This window comes from Metopolophium dirhodum, chromosome 2 (assembly GCF_019925205.1).
Source record: "Metopolophium dirhodum isolate CAU chromosome 2, ASM1992520v1, whole genome shotgun sequence".
In the NCBI taxonomy this organism is placed as follows: domain Eukaryota; kingdom Metazoa; phylum Arthropoda; class Insecta; order Hemiptera; family Aphididae; genus Metopolophium; species Metopolophium dirhodum.
In genome coordinates this window covers 24,532,876-24,555,157 of record NC_083561.1, presented here as the reverse complement: position 1 = coordinate 24,555,157, position 22,282 = coordinate 24,532,876, and the positions used below count along the sequence as shown (strand labels likewise).

At 31.3% G+C, this 22,282-nt stretch overlaps 1 long non-coding RNA gene across 1 annotated transcript in view; it reads left to right on the top strand.

The window, feature by feature from the left end:
* Positions 1-22,282, top strand: part of LOC132938231 (uncharacterized) — a 320,472-nt gene that overhangs the window by 284,104 nt on the left and 14,086 nt on the right. The gene's annotated exons all lie outside the window — the stretch shown is intronic.

Sequence of the window (22,282 nt, the reverse complement as noted above, 5' to 3'; positions counted from 1 at the left end):
GTTATTGGGAAAACGATATATAACCATTTGCGGTTTAGGATAAAAAATTATTTTTTCTTTTATTTTAAAAGAAATCATTTAATAGAAATAAAGTATGTGTTATATTTTTGAACGAGGTTTTTCTTTGGTGCGATAAAAGTGCGCCCAATAAATTATTATCTATCCGGAAATGACCTGTACAAATATATTATTTATGGAAATACCTACGTAATAATACTGCAAGAATAGAATGAGAATAAAGTAATAATCTCACCACTATCCTAAAAATGATTTTTATTTTAAGATAAATATAATGTAAAAATATGGTATACATCCTCATTTTGTAATACTATACCACTAGCAGTAAATAGTCTTTCGACCATTAATTTTTAATTAAATTCAAAAACATATTAATTTTCCTATAAAGTTGTCCTAAATACCTATAATTTTTTAATATTTGAATATACGCTAATGTCACTGTTGGTTGTTGTAGTGCTATTGTATAATCATACACAGTGCAGGGTGATATATAATTCAAATGTATTTAACCGTCATCGGTGGACACGGAAATTGTCGATAAAAATCGCAATAAATAAGTCTCGACGAAATAATCATAATCCCGAAAATAAAACAAACGATAATAGTCCATATATTGTTAACGCGCCATCAATCCGTATCTATATCGTAACTAACAGACTCGATTTTAGTGAATAAATAATATATTTTTAAATACATATTGAACAGGTAGGTATATAATATTAATATTATATTTGGATTGAAAACGGGTGGCGGAGCGCAAAAGGTGTCAAGGAAAAAAAAGTCCTGGACAAAAAGACTTGGAAATATTAAATATGTACCCTATATAGATGCCTGCCTATAATAGTTCCTTATAAATTATAAATAATATTATAATATAATACGCATACCTACAAAATGATAAATCGATAGTGTGTTTAGTACAATTTCTGTCATTGAGTAAATTAATAAATTATTATTATTATTATTATTAAGTAATTAGATAATAATTAAAACGCTTTAAAACATCAGTAATGCGGTACAATAGTAACATGAAAAATATATACAATGAAAACTACGATGACGCAAAGTGTCGTTTTGTATGCTAATTATAAGTCGTTTCAAACGTTCGTTTGATTGCTCGTAAACTCCGTCTAGCTGTTGTATGTATATATAGTAGTAGTATACGCGCGCGCGTGCTGCTGCTGTGGCGAGAATTATAATATATTACAACATTATAGCTAATATAATGAACGATAATATTGAAAATTTAACAGGTGTATACCTACTAATATTATAATAGTGGAAACTGCTGCAACTAATAATAACAGGGTAATATAAAATAATATAATATATGGTAAAACGTCGGCGGGACGTTTTCTCCGCATTTGTCGTTCCCTTAAAAAATTTATTTTCGTTTTTTTTTTTTTTTTTGTTATTTTAATTTTTGGTGTTTTAGTCGAGACGACCGTCGTCTAATTTTATAACTGATTTGTATATTTAGTCTCTCTCGGCCCCTTGTGCCCCCCCCCCCCTATTATTATACAATCCGAGAGAATGTCAGTTTTCACGCGACAATCGCGTTTTGTTTACCGACCCGCGGAAAAAAACGTGTAAAATGGACACGATATACCTATAACCTTCCCCGCTGTATATACAACAATATATAAACCTATTAAAATGAGTTATGAGGAGCGTGATTTCAAATAATAATTCTCGTTTCGATTTATTTCAGCAGGTGTATATAGGTATGTATACATTATAAATTGGCATTGTAATAATTATTACAGATCACATTAACGCGATATTTAATCGGTTGTACCTAGTTATTGTTCTCCGTGATGTCAGCGATTAATATATTTTATAATTATATGCGTGTATATTTTGGACAATGTCGCGCGTGCGATTACCTCCTCATTTACATTACGTAGTTGTAGGTAGGTATAAGGCGTAGTTATAAAATATATAATATTTTAACGACCAATAATAATTATATAGCTGTCGTGCGCGTATAATATAACGACAATTAACGACGAATAAAACGAAATGAAAAAAAAGTAACCCTCATTAACGTGAGATATATTTTTATATTATAATATTATATGCTTAAAAATTCGAGAAAAAAAAACAACTTTCTATCGTAGATTGATAAATAATATTACTATAATAAACCCGAATGGCAAATACCTATACTGTGGTTTACGATTTTAAACTTTGGGCTATGGATTCATACCACGATACTAAATTATTGGTTTGTTTCAAGTTCATATATGTATAAACCAAATATTTTTACGAATTTAAATAATCACGGGTCTCTGCTATTTATTATTGTAAAAACATTCCGAAAATATTAAATATAGAAAAAATGTATGGACTACGGGACAAATGCGGTGAAACAACTTGACGAAGCGACGCAAAACGGTTAGGTCGATCCCCCCCCCCCCCTCCTCATAAGCTGTATATAATACTATGCAAAAGTTTTCAGAGTCCTAACTGAAGGCATTTAACTTTAAAGGTGGGACTACTGGATAAAATCATATCCCCCCCCCCCCCCAAGACAAAAACCTAAATACGCCACTGTACTTACCTACCTATACTATGTAATATATGTATATTGTATTTATATGGTATATATAAGCGGCAAGACGGGCAATAATAAATAATAGTAATTAAAAAAATTAAATAAAAAAATTACAAGAACAGGTATGTTTATTATGTTATATACGACGGCGAGCAATAACAACGCGCGGGTAGTTCGTATAAATTAAAAAAGTGCCGGCAGGTCGTGTTCGCCGGGTGTATGTACAATATATATGTATATATATATGTATAGTTAGATACATGCACGAGGTGTTTAAAATAATATATATTTGATAAAATGTGCGTTGTACGGACGAATAATAATCGTAAAATATAAATCCGTATCTGGCCTTGATTTTTCTGTTGTTTTTAATTAACGCCTTGGGATATACGCACGCCGCAGTAATTAACCGGGTGCGTGTTACACCGTGCTTAATCGATGTCGTAAATATCAAAACGTGAAACTTTACCCGAAAATCTACCTATTATGTACAGGCGAAAATATATAGCTCGTGTCGCGCCTGCATCGTCCGACGCTGCTGCCGCTGCAGAAGACCGATAGTGGACGAAAAATTACGGCCCGGTCGACCGGACTCTGGTCGTATGCGAAGCTGATAAAAAAAATGATAATAATATAATAATCATAAATAACGACGCGATTAAAAATCTAATTTAAATTTAAAAGGTGCTAATATAGTCGAACCGGGCAGTAATTATTATTACATATACAGTTGAAGTTCGATTACATATTATATGATATGGTATACCAAATATAAATATGCGCATATAATATCAATCTATATGCCTAGTATATTATAACTATATTGCATTGTAATACGAGGTTCATAAATTTAAATACACAGACGTGCGCCTAGGTAACTATTTATACCTACAAATAAGATACTATAAAATTAACTCTTGTACAAATTTCAAGTTTTATTTTCTCTAATATAATTTAATAACTAATGGACAGTATAATGGTTCTACTACTAATACGCAATACGCATACTATAGATACCCGATTGAACATTTTTTATGATATGAATATTATTAATTTTTTTGCATATTATTGATAACTGCGTATGTATGACTGTCGACTACAATATTACCTGCAGTTCCTATATATATTAATATCCTATAGAGAGATATAGGCAGATTATTGGGTAGTATTTTGATTTTTTAATATAGTATTAGAATAAAAATTCTGCTTCCCAAAGTATTTCAAATACTTAATTCAGAAAACTTTTAAAGTATTAAAATACTTTTTTTATGTTAACAATTATATAATATATTATATTATAAACCAGAAATTATCACAGTTATATATATTATTTTTTTATTAATTTTTTATTGGTAAAGGCTCAAACAATTTAGGTTTTTAGCCTGCATTATCTTAATATTTATATTCAACGATACATTAGAACTTAATACTAGTTATATATATATAATATACAAAATAAATACAATATATTTTAATATTGGATGAAATTAAAAATATAACCGAAGACATTACATTTTTTTTAATATTTAAAACAAATCCTATTTTAAATACTATTTTTTATGAATAAGTGTTCTAGTATTTATTCAAAATACTATTAAAAGTATCTTATACCCTGCAAGTCTGTTGGTAGGTATAATATAAATGTCGATCGACGCCAATGAAAATTAATGATTAATAAACTATACCTACATTTTTGTTTATCTATATTATCTAAAAACTAATGATGAATTGAGAATAATGGTTGTACCTATAATTGTAATTTGTATTATACATTTTGTTACATTCAACAAAAAATCCTATAAGCATCAACATAGTTTTTAAAAATAGGTTTTCAATATACCTATACTTTTCAATAATTTTAATTAATGTACTAGTCTAATACTTAGTAATATTAGCTGACTTTCAGCATACTATATAGGTAATAAATAATAATGATACCTGTAGGGGGTCCGTTCTCGAATCAATTATTTATAACTCTATAAAATTTAAGTTTTAACAGGCAATATACATACTATAGGTACCTGGCACATTAATAAAGAAAATACAGTATAGTAACCGTGGTTTAAACCGCGGATTCGTTCATATAGGTATTACGGATTAAAGTTCTTAGGTCCAAGTCAAACATTATCGCTAAAAACACATCGCTTAATTTAGTGTAACCGAGACAACAATATAGTGAATACCGTAAAAATAAATCGACTACAATGTGTAATTTTTAATTTACTACTATTAGAATAATGTTATGTTTAACAATGTTAAGTATTATGATGATACTATTTGGTTTTAAGCTAAATATATATTAAGTAAGTAGTAAGTTATAGTAGTAAGTATATGGGTATAGTACTAGTAAGTAGTAGTAGTAAGTATAAGTGTATAGGTATACCTATACATATATGTTATTATACTTATTACTAATTACTAATTAGTATAAATGTATATAATGATATGATAGGTACCTATACATAAACAATAACAGCACTTAATTATTTATACTTTTATTTAAATTGATAAAAAAGTATTATTAATTTAAATTAAATTAAAGTTATTTTTTAGACACATTTTAGATACACATTGTAAGCGATACGCATGCTATTATGGATATCATACTTAATAACTACACAATTTGTTGATATACTGCAGTAAAGTTATACAACCATTGTATTATGGCAACTTTACGTAAATTAACTGTTGGTACTTTTAAAATAGAACTATATTTTTCGGTAGGTATATAGATTACACAAATAAAAATTTTGACATGTGTATATCACTTCAACATTTCTCCAGGAAGTAAATTCAAATTATGTTTCAACATAATACAAAAAGTTAATTTTTTTTTTCAATTTTATACTAAAATAATATATTACACAAATTATTTTTATAAAAAACTTGTATATTAGTGTAGTTGTGTAGAACCATTATATTATTATGGTTTATGCATCCATCTGTTTAAATTATTGTTTATTCTACCAAAGTGGTTAATCATTGATTTTAGAATAATATTACCGCTTTTAACAAATTTATGTGCATATATTTAAAACGATTTGATCGAAATTTTGAGCATTTACTTTTTAATTCAAATTCAATTTCAATGTAAGGACACTTCAAACAATTATTCAATATTCTAGAAAAAATGGCTTATAATTTTTAACAAATTATTCTATTGGGCACCCAGTATCCATTGACAAAAAGTATAATATACCTATACAGGGCTATACCTGAATTTGTGTAAAATATCAATATGTTAAGATGTATATATTTTACGATCAAATCGTGGTATAGGTAATTTAATTTATTGTTTGATGTTTAACCTATATCAAACGTGAACAAAGTTGTATAATTTATATTTGGTTTCAAAAATAAAATAGACCTGCGGGGATAAATGTGAGTTCGGATTTTTGGCAATTTAATATATTATAATATTGAATAGCCGACCTCTTCGTACAATCTTATCGGTTAAAATAATTAAATATTAAAAAAATTTTAAGTTGACATCTTTAATACATTATTATACAGTAATATAGCTTGTAAATCACACTTGAAAAAATTAACACACAATTATCGTAAAAAATATACATTTATAGGTAAACCATTATAATATACGTATAAAAATTATTTTTAATAAATATAATAACATATCTTTATGATCAAGTAATATAATATATTATATATATATATAATTGTTAGCCTTTATATCTTATTATACATGTGCAATGATCACATAGATATTATATTATATTATATAAAATAGGTACATATTATAATATAATGTATAGCTATAAAAAATAATGATCTTTATTATACGCGACGAATCGTTGATTCATCGCGGTACGGAGCGGTATGATACGTATAATTAAAAATGTTAAGGAACACTGTCGGTTATTATAATGTATTATGTATTATATTTCGGCTGTATTTCACCATGATATATAATAGTTACGTGAAACCGGATCCCTTAGTATATATATATATATATATTATATATACGTGAATTATGATTGTACGTGGAGTCACGTGTATAATGATGGATGTAACAGGAAATAATGGCCCGTCCGGAAGAATATATTAAGCTGCAGACGGACACGCTCGGGTATTTCAATCGACGGTACCTATATGCATATATATATTTTTATATATATCTAATAATAATTTAATGTATGACCTGTGTTACAATATTATTATACTACGATGACTATTGGGCTTCTGTTCTATGTTTTCGGTTTTTGATGAAATAAATAAAACGTTCGGTTTTGGTGACCTGACGGGTACCTGATGGCCAAAGAAAAAGCCCTCACATGTGAATGAATCCTCCGGTGTTAAACTGACTGTGAAACATATTATGACCGAATGCCTCAAATAATATGTGCGAGATTGATAAAATATCAGAATAGATCGTTGAAAATGCACTGGAACCAGAAACCGAGGATAACGCCTTCTTAAAATCAACAAACGTGTGCAGCTCAATATAAAAAGAGTTGTAAGCCTATATCACTAGCTATTAGTTACACTTAGAATTATAGCTTTACAAATAATGTCACCCTACTGTTTATCTTTAATGTAGTACTATTCATATAAGTATATTTGTGAATAACTCCTTAACTAATGGTCATATTGTTCTCTATTATCCATAGATATAGAAATGTCTTATTCTATTAAATAAAAAAAAAAATGATCATAAATCTCGGATTTATCGTTTGAGATCAATGAAAAAAAAATAATAATATGTAGGTATAATAGCTGGTAGGACTATTGGTACAATATTTGAATATTATTAAATTACGATGACTCGGGCTTTTATAATATTCGATTTTTGATAAAATAAATAATGCGTTCGATTTTGGCGACGCGATTTACCTATATATACAGATAATAGCGCACCCGCTAACTTTATAAACTGCGTAGGTACCCGCTAACCTTAATAGTGGTTACGCTATTATCACCTAAACGGTTACTATTAACTTGTATACAAACTGCGGTGGTTATCAGGTTAAGATGCAATATTACTCGCACTGAATCATCGCACGTTATTATTCATCCTATAAATTATAATATAATGTATAATTTGTACACAATTTGAACCGTGCTCACGATTTATTGCGTGTAGTTCCGAAACGATTCCATTTTAGATATAATTTATAACGCGCCTAACTGCACGCGGTTACACTGCACAACTGACGTTTATAATTAAATGAACTAGGTATACAATTTATTGTATATACAAATATTTATCTATTAATCTTGCCGACGGTCGCTTTAAGTAGGTAATAATTATTGTTTCCCGGGAATAACAATTACATGCAATTTTAGCCTCAAACATAAAATATAATGTATAATACATAACATTTCGAGTATACACTCCATACCTACCTTGTATACCTAAATAAATAGCTAAGAGTGCCCTAGCCGCGTGTTTGACTCTATTCATTATATAATAATTAATAATATATTGAACGGAATTACGTTTGAAGTTGAAAAATGCATAGCTCCATACAGATATTCGCTTAATAGAAAATATAATGGTTAATTGAAAAAATCGGCATTACAATTTTGAAAAGTAGTATATTTTATTTTGACAAACGAAAATTAAAATAAACAATATATTATAGGGTTCATTTTCAAAAATTAGTTTTTATAGCAGATACGGGGGAGGGGACACGGAGGTCCCTCGCCTTGTCGTCGTATCCACATAAAACATTGTTAATCTGAAAAAAATAACTGATATCTGCAAGTTCAATTCAAATTTAAATATAAAATAAAATAAATGTAGAGATATTTTTTTTATGTAAATAAAACTACTGCAAATGGTCCGTGTCGTACTAATTCAACATTAAAAAGTTAATTAAAGTAGTTTTAAACTGCAAATGTCCTCGTATTATGTTTACTCTCGTTCGCGTTTTGCGTCTCGTCGTACACATTTTTTTTTATCGTTCCCATTCGAATATACGAGCGGTTAAAACGATTTTATTTGACTTTTGAATTAGCATTATATTATAATATACACAACTTGCCCGAAAATACTGCGCAATGTATTATATATAATATATATAGGTATACCGCTCCGTTACTGGAGCATATACTATAATACATAGCTAGTACGTATATATTTTTATTATAATATCGTATTCGCTTATAGATTATATTATTATTATTATCATTATTATATACGCGTAAGTACCTATATTATAGTCGACGTAATGAAAATGCGTCGTCCCTTCGAGACTGAAAAAACTCCGAGATATCATATTATAGCGATACGTCCGGTATACATACGATAAAGTTTATACAATTATAATAATAATAATATATACGTGTCGTACATATTATATTATAATGGACTCTGAAATTGGAAAAACTTGTACGCGTCGACAACGCGACAGTTCGATTACGTTCTGTGGCCCGTAAAACACACACGTCGCCCATTTCACACACACACACTCACACACACACGTATTTAAGTATATGCTTAGATTACGGCTGTACACGGCATTTGGGTAAATTTATCGCGCGAACGTTTTCCTCGTTTGATTCATGTACGTTTATGTACTGCAGCACAATATACACGATCTACACGTAGTAGGATATTTATACATCCGAGACCGCACTCACAAATATACTCGAGACGACGATTTACATAAAGAATAATATACATATACATCGTGATCGTGGTAAGTATTATTATATATTACGAGCCGCGGGTATATTATATACGACTTACGTTTATGAGAAAGGGCGAGCTGTGCTGCTGCATGTGTGTACACCCCGCGCTCTGCACAATATAGATACCTATATGCAGTAATAACAACGATATAAATTATAAAGGGACATTGCAGAGTACACGTACGGCGTGTTGTAAAAAAAAAATATAAAAAGTATTCAAATTACGATTCGAAGAAAGAGGTAATTAAAATACAATAATATTCAAATGGGTACGTTGACTGCAGAGCAAACAGTGCGTTGTTCCCGCGGAGTAAAATTAAGTATAAATTTGGATAGTCAGCCATCGTACGCCGTTTCGCGATATTATTTTACCGAGCTTCGTTATAGGTAAAGTGTTATAGGCCGCCATATAGGGTATAATAAATTATAAACGTCAGAGGCCACACTCACGAATATATTATACAGACGATGACGACGATTTATACAAAGTATAATATAATAAAATACGCATATTATACGCTCATACGTCCGCTATATAACACTGCGGGCGAGGTGTGCATATATCAATCGTGCTCGAATGTTGTTCGATACGTATACAACATAAGTACGTAGTATAACATCGATATAGCAGTGTGTGTGTGTGTGTGTGTGTGTGTGTGTGTGTGTGTGTGTGTGTGTGTGTGTGTGTGTGTGTGCGAGTTTGAGAGCGTAGATCAAAAGAGGAACGACGATGACGATGAGCGCCGTGTATATAATATATTGTACGGCTATACCTATATATATATATATGTTATATACTTTATATACTTATATACGAGCGGACGCTGCAGCTGCCTCGACGGGAATATCGTGTATACATATAGGTTTTCTCGAGGCGGCAACCCGAGTTATTCGGGCGATTAAAAAAGAAATATGGCCGGCGGCGGCCGAACCCTCGGGAAGAGACGTCTTCCTATATCAACCACTATTCCTACTCCTCCACCCGCCCCTACCGCGGGACCGCACCACTTCCACCGGCAGCTGAGTAACGATGTTGTTTCAACGTTCGCGCCGCCAAGAAACTTTCCCGTACGGAAGCAAGTATAATGATCACACGTATATATATACGACGGAGTGTGCGTGCGTGTATAGTATACAAGACGAGCGCTTTTCCCTCTGAATATAATATATTGTGTGTACATAATATACGTATACAGCCGGAATCACTATTATTAGAAACGCGCGTGGCGCATCGAGACGAGGAGTGGAGAAGAGCCGCTGCACGTGGTGTGCCCCTCTGCTGCCACCCCGCGCATTCTGCACCCTTCTGCAGCAGCAGCACACGCTATGTATAACCCCCGTGGATATATATAATTTCGCCCCGTACGATTTATTCGACGACTCGCACTCGGCGGCCGGGAGCGGGCGAAAGAGACGAGAGAAAAGCAATTATAATATGGAGGCTTCTGAATAATATATGTCTTACGGTCGCACAAGACGTTCACTATATATATATTATATACGGATTTGGCTGGGCACTGGCGCACCGCACTGCTCACACACTCGCGCACACGTAATATATATATAAAAGGCTATAAATGTATTAATAGTTGGTTGTACGAACGCATCGATATTATAGGTTCATATACTGCACGTCAAAGTCCTGCAGCTGCAATTCGTTGGCGACGCGTCGAAGTTAATACATACCGAACTACTATAACTTTTAATACTCTAAGAAGCCATAGTTATTGCCATATTATTATATTATATATATTTTACGTTGTATTCAAATAAAATTGTTAAAAAAATATTATTCAATTAAAAATCCCCGTTGCCATGGTAATTGGTGAAAATCTTAAGTGAATGTAAAAATAATGACTAAAATCTCAATTATTCATGATAAAAAAAAAATAGAATCGTATACGAACATTATGTAAATGATTGTTTAAGTTATAATTTTAAAATATTATTTAGATTGAAAGATTTTAGGTACATTATAGGTAGGTATTAATTAAAAACCATGGTGTAATGTTCATAATTTTTTATGAATTATTGAATAGATTAGTTACAATAATTAATTACGATAGTTCGAATTTTCCTTAAAAATAACCGTGACTAACAAGAACGCAAAAAAAGTGTGTAAACTTTTTTTTCCCCGTAACTGTTGTTTGTTTTCTAATAGAATATAATGTTATATAATAAACACAAAAATACAAAGACAACCGTCCATCCCCGAGTTTAATATTATAGGTAGTATACATATACAGTGTTAGGTTAACCCAGTTCGAAGTCATGGCTTGACGATTGGACCTCATTAAAACAAAAATGTCATCGCGTTTTCGGCGATACTTACCTATACAGAGTACATCTTACTACGTAGGTGCAATGTGCATAATATGTTTACCATAATATAGAGTGCACTAGCTGGTGCACCACAGGTTTGATTGCATCTCCGATGGGTCATCCGACATGCATATAGGTGTTATATTGAAAACGTTTTCATTTTGGCGATCCGCTGCAACCACGCGAGTACTACTGCAGCACAGGCGTGTGCGTATAAGACTGCAGTACTTATATATTTATTGCGAATGTATAACATACAGAGATGCGTGACGAAGCCGGAGGATTGTACCCGTGGTCATTTATAATATTTTATACAATATACAAGTATAATAATATAGGTATAGTGTTATACGTTTATATTATGCCGATATAACGTCCCATTATATAATATTATATTATACACTTTGCTGTGGGTCTAAATCGATGGTCCGGACCGCAATTTCTGAACAATTTGTTACACGCTGCACTGTCCGGTCGGCGGAGGGTATAAAATATATAATGATAATAATATATCGGTCGATCTAACGTATATTATATAAATGATAAATATTGAACCCAAACACCGTTGCGCCGCGTCGTTCACTTTGTGTACAGACAACATTGCGTTTGTTTGGACGTGCGGACGACAATGGGCACGGATGACCTAGATACGCGCGTAAATGCCTTTGCGGTCGAAGAGGCCGCCGCATTCGTCTTCGGCGGAACCTTTTGATTTACGGCGGGACCCGCTCATAAATCATCGGCAACGGCGCGTTAGTTATACAAAAAAAATAATAATAATAAACCCGTAACGGTACATTTATTTTATTTCGATTTATTATTTTTCGACCGCACAAATATATACAATAATATTGGGAAGGTACGCGTACGGGTCGGACTGCCGCCGCCACACCCGTGTTTAAATTTTGTTCGGTCACCCTGCAGCAGACACAATAATATGACACGCACTACATCCTTTTCAGCGTAGAGTCAAAATCACTACAAGGACGGACCTCAGATGTGGCTGCTATACTGTACCTATATATGCTGCAGTCAGTAATGTACAATACAGGCATACGACGGTCATGTACGCGGGTAAGTGATTTTTTTCAATTATATCTGGCATACAGATTGTGTTAATTTACATTAAACCTATCGTATAGTATGGTTTGGTACATTTGAAAACATGTGGTGCATATATTATAATATTTTTTCATATGCATAAACGAGTCTATATATATATATATATATATATATATATATATATATATATATATATATATATATATGTATATAAACGTGGCATACACTGAACATACGAAGACAAATCGTCAATAATCAGATATAGAGGTATGTAGTTTAGTGTGTATCTAATATCTATAGGTACATTGTACATATTAGTAAGTATTTTCTAAGTATATATAATGGTGTACACTGTAGGTACATTATAATCGTTTATACGTACTGAAGCCGCTTAAGTATACGCACTGCAGATACTCATAATTTACAATTGTATACTGAATATACATTATATACAGGTACGGGTTTATGTACTTGATAGTGTGTGTAAAATTTGCATGTATAATTTTTATCGTCCATTATCGCCGAGCTATGCGCATAAACTACTGAAGAATTATTGCTCGCCACTTGGGTTTTCTATAGGTTACACCTAAAGTATATTTTTACCTGTAGGTATTATTTTAGGTGTGCACGGTATTCATATCAGATTATTATTATTATAAATTGTATTCGCATGTTTCTCATTCCGTTTACCACGAGCGAGCCGCCACTAATAATATTATATAATAAATAATTAACATCATGTTTTCTCACGTTTAGCGTGTACAAGACTTTTAGTGTGGAATAACATATTCATATATAGCAGACACCTACCTATATTATTATATATCTCCAACGATTATTTTGTGAATATCATTTTACGTCTTGAATGAATAAATTACCTATTTTTCGTCTATGATGGAAAATCGTAAAATACTTGTATCTATAATATGGCTTGCGATTTTTCATTTATACCCAAAGAACATTTATAATTTATATAATATTTAATACCACCTTTCGTATAAGTGTATAACGATAAAATCTGGTGTTAATCTAGAAATTCTCTCGCTCAAAACCGGTATGGAAAAAACGCACCATATGATATATTTGCACCATATCATTTACATATGGTTCATTATCCCGTACCGTGACAATAACATGGCGATAAGCTAACACTGGTTTGAACCAACGAATTTGGATGTGGGGTACAAAAAAAACGTTTATAAAACCGTAAAGAAAAAAGCACTGCGTAATATAGTATAGTATAATATAATATAACTATAAAGTATTACAACTATACATATACAGTGTATACTGTATAATAGGTATTATATTATAATATAAACAATATGCGGGTCTTGTCAATCTCGTCAACGGAGTTTTTTTTTCTCCCCCTTTGATAGGTATAATAATATTATAGTTTGTATATATATAGACATATTGTATCATTATGCGTATGGCTTTTTAATTGGTGTAATAACACGAAATCCACAGGTCGTTCCGTGTACAGACTCGCAGCAGCAGCAGCAGTCTGCGACGCACACACACACCTCTGCAGTGTCTGTATAGTTTCTATGTATATGTACATATAAATATAAATAGTGTGACTATATATCATGTATATAAACACGCACAAACACACACAAGAAGCTCTGCGTGTGTGTGAAGGAAATGAGTAGCGCAATAATCGTAAAATACGTTTTTATTATCTGGGCCGAATTGCCACTTCTCGATATACGTTCCCCCGGCCATCGAACCCCCTCTACACCACACGTGGACCGTTTAAGCGATCACCTCGCACTCCGTCGGCGATATAAAACTACGTATATATTATTTGTTTATATAATAATATGTGTATACGATATAATATAGTTCGCGTCGATCAAGCTGGCCCAGTCAAATAGCGGGCTGCCGCGCGTATATATTATATTATTATATTATATATGTAGGTAGGTACTATACAAACTTGTCATTTTTATTACGCATTAATGACGGCGCGGGCTATAAAAAAAAATTTTATGTCCAATTTTATTGCTCGCCGACGTCTCGCGGTATATATTATTATTATTATTATTGTGTAGATATATGTACGTTATCGCCACGACCTACGGCACGTCTGACTCGGGTTGAGGTTGGTCGTAGACAGTATATATAATAATAATATAAAGGAGGTATATATATATATATGTATATATAGTATATAATATACACCATTTTATTTATATGCACTGGATACGAAATTTACATGCAGCTATTATATAGGCCCTGCTGTTATGATACGAATCCAAATCGTTATATTGTTATGATTAACATTTTACGAGCTGCAGTAAATTCATTTGTGGCATGCGTACCTATTATAATATTATGACGTGGTATCCTCAAAATCGTTTAACATATCCTTACGGAATTCAATATTGCATGTGCACTTTAGTCTTTAGGGTCATAACTTACGGCTGCTGCAGCTGCATGTACGCTTCTCGACTGAACATAGCATGAATGTATAAAATAATTATAAAGATATACATGACGTGCCTATGTCATTATTTTGTTATTAAAAAGAGTGGGGTGTGTAATATGGGTAGCGGGGGTAACACATTTTTTAGACTGTTTATTATACTTTACAATAGCTGTACCTATATCCACATATTATAGGTACTAAATACTAAATAAATAATCTATAATTAGGTAGTAACAAAACTTTTTTTAGTCATCTTCAGTTTTTGCTACCTATATAATATCTATATATTTTATATAATTATATTATACATAGCTACTTCTTACAATCCTAAATTCTGAATCCGTCAGATAACAATACTCTAAAAATTGTTGTATTATACTCCTTATATTATTACTATTATGTACAAAAGTATAGACTAATCCAAAACAGCGCTCATTTATGATTGTGTGTAACGTATACCATTTTAAGTTTATAATAATACACTCACACTCTACTACGCTATAATAGTAATATAATATAATAAGTGTTATACTAATACTCATTAAATGTAATATATATAAAACATCAGCACAACATATATTTTACGCTTTAAATTCATACTTTACACACGTGCCTATATGTTACCTACTGCACGTTTATATTGAAGATCTTGAATAAAAATACCTAACGATAATAATAATAGAAGGTTATACATAACAGTCATAATAATAATAATTTGTTACAATTAAAATTAAAAATTAAATTTATATTTGATACGATAAAATAAAAAATAAAAGCTGGAGAAGTCGCTCTGCTGTATATATTATATTGAAGCTGTGAGCTATAATATACGGTAGCGAGTTTACCTTGTCGGTGACTTCAATATAATGAATGTATTCTTATCAATTTTAATTAAATTATAGACACCATCTATGGTGATATAGGTCTATATCATTATTGTATATGCGAGAAACGATTATGACCGTAAACGATCTGTCATCTTATATTTCTTAAGAAATAATTCTATGAATGCCTATTATAATATGATACACATAGGTTCTAGATTCCATATATTATGGGTTGAAACTAAAATTTTGAAAATATTATTGTGATTATTTAGGTATTAGTAATATAGGTTATAGGTACGTATAACGAATATGGCGAAATGTTTAATCTCTACGAATATAATTAAATATAATATTACAATAATACATCTTATATAATGTCTTAATAAAACTGGTATTTTTATGGTATAGGTATACCTAATTTTTAGTTAATTTTCGTTTAAACATCCAATATTGTAAGAAATTCGAACTTGAACTTTGATATTTTTAATCACTATAACTAATAATTAATACATTTGAAGAAACTTGTACTTAATTAATTTTCAAACTTATTGACCAACATAGGTACCTACTACTTACCTAAGTAGAAAAATAATAATAAACAAATTCATAGATGTAAAATTCCTGCTTTCACTAAAAGCTGTATAGTATATATAAATAGTTTAAATATTTTGAAAATGTAATCACTGCAGTGAAATACTTGTTTAGAAAAAGATAATTTGCCAAGTATACCTATATATTATATAGGCACTTACATATGGACAATTATTTACAAGGTACCAATGTGTATATATTATATAAATATTATAATAGATAATAGAAACTCTATAAAATGATAAGGAATAATTAAAAAACTATAATTTTATTTACGAATTTGTTAATTATTATATACACATTACAATACTCCTATTATAATATTATATATTATGTATGTATAACGACGCACTTAAACAATTACAGTAAAAATTAACTTGATGTTTGTATATATACCGCCTACTATATAGGTAATTATTTAGCACTGACCATTTGTAGATTGTAAATATAATATATAGGTAGCAATAACTAGCTATACATAAACTATATATTATTAGACGTACTCTATAGAATAATATACATACTATATTATTAATACACAAAGTGTACATTAAATTTGATTTATATTATAGTCATACCGCGTATACTTAAATAATTACCACATAGTTATATAATAAACTATCCTCTTATTATTAGGTACTTATACTCTTTACGTTTAATATACCTACTGTTTCTATTAAATCTACTTAAAAGTGCATTTATATTTACCTCCATGCACTGCGTAATTATTTATGCATAATTATTTTAAATGCTTATAGTTAAATATGAAATTGTTATATTTAAGTATTTATAACTAAATGCTGTACCTACATTAATTAGGTATGCGTCATGACCGTATATAAACCTCTATACGTGTATATAGTATATAGTATACTATACGTGTATATAGTATATAGTATACTATTATTTTTTATAGTATATAATATATTTAAATAATATATATATATTGAACGTTGACTTTTTAATTGATGCGCATATATTATTATATAGGTACCTTTATAAGACGTTTGAAATAAATCATTATATTATATGTGTTATATACACATTATATAGGTACCTACACAAAATACTTTACAATTCAACAAATTTCTGCAGTATAAAATGAATTATCGTTTTGTGCATCGCGTTAAAAATATACTTTCATCAAACATAATTTCCATCATCATACAGAACAGTGATTATCGGGGTTTAAATTCACCGCCCCGGCTCAACAATAATAATAATATATCTATGAAAGGTATTGCGATGTCAGATATTGAGTTTTTTCCCGCGCACATTTCCAGATGGATTGAAAACCGCTCAAACTATACCCACATCTGTATTATTATTCGTATATAATGAATCTACATAATAGGTATAACGTATATATAATATAGGTACTTTTGGATATACCTATATATTATATTATACAACGTAGATATATGCATATACATATGTTGCGGGCCCTGTTGGTTTCTTTTTTCGCCGACTTAAATATAGGAGTCATCGGTTATTTTATATTTTCCACTCGACGAGTTCTTTTTTGTCGCACGTTTCCGAACGCAAACGGAGCCGAAGATTTCGCAGAAAAATAGCGTTTCTTATTATCTATATAAAAACCATATTGTCGTCGTAAGAATTTTTAGCCATATCGCGACAATAGACACACAGCGTTCGGACAAAGCGAATAACGAGGGAAAGGAAGAAAAAACTGAAAAAATACGAAAAAAATACCCACACGAAATTCCGCGCGGACGGCTGCAGCGTCGCTCGGCCGATGATGGACGGCGGGACGCGGCGCGGAGGGGAACCTTTGTCGCCGCCGCCGAGGCACATTCATGGCCGCCCCAGACGCTCGTCCAATAACTCAATCACGGGCCCCGCCCCCCGGGTTGCGCGCGCCTGGAAGCCATCTTAGCCGGGCGGCGCGGTGTGCGAAGCGCGCGCGGAGATCGATTCCCCGCCGACCCGCCGGCGCCGGAGACCGACACCACTGGCCACCGCGGCGCATTCGTCGTGTCGTCGGGTGCTGTCGCGCGTCGTCGCCACCGGTCGGCCGGGACGACGCGCGACGACGACGACGGCACGACGCAAACATTCTTCCCGCACGCGCTTTCTGGCGGACGAGAAAACGCGCCGATCTACCGAATAAAAATAATAATATATGAGATCATCGCCAGCGACGAACGGGCGCACGTCGAAACCAAGATCGAAAACCGTAATCCGTTGTGTATAGGTATATACGGTATAAAACATCATGATAGAAATCGACGTATTCCGGTGAACGCATGATAATAATATGCTAAACGTATATTAGAATATATGTACGGATCGTCACTATCAAATACGTCATTAGAATATTGTATCGGCTACAAAAGAGGTATACGTCGAAGGTATACCATCGTACCTCATATAGTATGGGTAGTATTAGGTTCGCGGTGACTATAATATACTATAATAATAACGAAGCGCAGCCGGGCCGCGGCATTCAAACATGGCTGCGCGATCACCGGAGGTTTTATAGCCTCGTCGCCATAAAACCCGAGAACGGGGAAAAAAAAAGGCCGTATAATACGACTTTCGTCGTCGTCGTCGGGTCTTTTATACACGTATTATTATTGTTGTTATACGGCGGGGCCCTCCGATTCTCTCCTACAAATTATTTTATTATTTTTTCGGCCGGGCCGGCCGGGGATCGTCGTCGTCGTCACCGCCACCGTCGTCGTGTACTGCTGTACGATGCAACGTATACGATGACACGTGCGTATACGTCCGCGATCCGTCCGTCCGTCCGTCCGTCCGTCCGTCACGCACGTCCGTCACGCGCGTTTCATTTTCGCGCCGCGTGTCCATAAAGGTATATATATATATCACTGTCCGCAAAACCGATACGTATCCACACGGCTATATTGTATGTAGGTATGTATGTATGTACCTAAGTATTATGTATGTAATTATGTATATGTGCGAAAAATTATATACACATCTATATATATATATATATGGTGTAAAGGTTATATAGGTAAATGACTACGATTTGCCGGTCGTCCGTGGTATGTCTATATATATATAGAGCGCGTTTCGAAAGCAGCGCTGCAAACACGTCCGGTAAGTCCGATGTGTATATATATATATAGGTGGGAATACTATATATTTATAGGTAAATAGGTATGCGGTACATATATAGGTGGGTATACTATATATATATTATATAGGTATAAATAGGTATGCAGTATATACCTATATGTGTTGGTATACTTGGTATATACGATGGTAACTGATGATGGGTTAGGTGAGTAAACCGCGTTTACTATGTAAGTATATAATATAGTTTAATTGTTATATATATATATATATAAGGAATCTAACCTGGTATACGCGACTCGTTAGTATAACACGCTGAGCTATATGGCTGTATGTATATTATATATGCATCATATAGGTATATTATGGATAAACGTATTAGTAAGTAAATACCTACCTATATTATATAAACGGACTAGACTTTTTACAGAAAAACCTATATTAATTAGTATATTTAGATACCTCTTACCTAATTTGATATGTGTATCCCCGTGTATATATAGGTGTACCTATAGCTTACATTTTAATCTTCATACAAAAATCGGTACAATAGAGGTATATAGGTGTGTCTAGTGTCTATAAATGTAGTAATGTAGGATGTTGGACTTTTGATGTGCTTTCAGCGATAAAATGAACGTCTAAATTTACCAACTTCAAATCTTACCATGACTCGTGCATTTTCAAATTGTTACATTTAGCATGAGACTTATATTGTTTAAATTGGTTTATAATATTGTTTCTTAAATCTATTAGCGGATTTTATTCCTAGGAACTAGGAAATATAAAGTATATATTCGGTATACCTGGATTTTAATATCTATATTTGATGTAATAGTATTATATTATATGCTTCAATGTACATATATTTCAATTAAACCTAATAAGTATTAAAATAAGAAATATAATAAACTAAAATAAGAATACCTATTCCGTATACTTATATAGATATAGGTTAAAGTGCTTAAATTATTATATCAGGGAATAGGAATGGAAAACCGGCGGCTCGTGTCCAACCGTAATAAGGCAAGGAATATTTTTATTAGTATGATAAATTTTTTAATTATGTATTTGAATTGTACCTACCTAACAATATTTGATACCTAATCTATACCAATAACAAATTATTGGGGCAATTATATATGCAATATACTTTTATATTTTATGATAGTTTTGAACATTTTTTTTTCTCTTTGGCTCGTACATATTTTTAATTTCATTGTATGTCTCGCGAGTCTCTTCTCTCTGGCCATCCCTGTTATAATAATATATTTACACGTTTTTAATGGGCCAACCACATTATTTCAAACCTACTTAATACTAATAAAAAGAAATCCTCTTCATATTTTTAAAGATAAAAACATAAGTCTGTTATTAGTCAGTTATTTATTATGTAACATTATTGTGACATATTCCATATAAATAATAAATGCCCATTCCTATATTTGATACATATAGCACTAACACAACACAAGTTATTTATTTTCATGTTTTCTCTTTTGTTCACTTAAAAATATTTAGATAAATTATTTAGTTATTTAGTTAAAATTAGCTTATATTTCATTCTCGGTAGTACTTACAAGATCAAATTAAATTAAATTGTGACTGAAAAAAGTGTATTTATATGAAAATTGAAAGCGAACTGCAGTGCATAATTGCATGTACACATGTGCAATAGATGATTTATAGGTATTTGCGTATGCAATAAAGTCACTATTTTTCACGAGTATAAATGCTACATAATATTAAATTCTATTAATATTATATTGCATTTTAAGAACGTTATAAACTTATAAACAATAAATTATGATTTAAAAATAACATTTGTAAGTCTGTATCTAGTTGGACACAACTTTGATTAAAAACTTAATATTATACATTAAATGATATATGGGTACTTATATAAATATAATATATTACCTATTATGTCGATATTGTAAGTATTATACTGTGTGCTTATGTAATATGAATTAGAGAAAATAATATATACTGCAGTTATAATAATATTGTAATGTCGTATCGTTATTATTACAATTATATACTATATAGTATTCCATGATATATAATTAAACTTAGTATTAAACTAATAGGTACCTACCCATAAAATATATTAAAATTTATATATAATACGAATTATATTATTAATACCTTTGGGCATCAAACTTACACAATAGCATGACAAATTAGTTATAAGTTACGTTTTGGCACTTTTGGACAATATTGTCGAATTTTGCAAGTTTCATCGTATGGCAGAGTTACATTTTTAAAAACAGACCAAATAGTAAAGGAAATAGAAAAAGAATTAAAAACATATTTCAAACAATCATGGAAAAACTTTATAGATACAGTTCGCATTTTGTTGTAAATAATAAACCAGTAAACCATTTTTGGAACTTAAAACAAATGGAGCAAGTTTTAATAGTAATACTTTTCCAAAAACTGTATATTAAGTACATGTATATAAGATGTCTTTACAGATAAAGAAGATTTATAATAAACATCGAAAAACATTAAGAATTTATATAAATATATAACAATGGAAGAGACAATTGGAACAGTTAATAAAATTAATACATATATTAAAAAAGAGATTAGAAATTTGATAAAGGAGAAAATTATATATTTCTGACATAGGTACATATTATATAATATGCATTAAGACTTACTGCGGAAAAAAAAGACATTTAAAAATCCTAAAATGTTTTCGACTACCTGTAATATATACGACCCTTATTTAAGAATAATAACTTGTTCTTA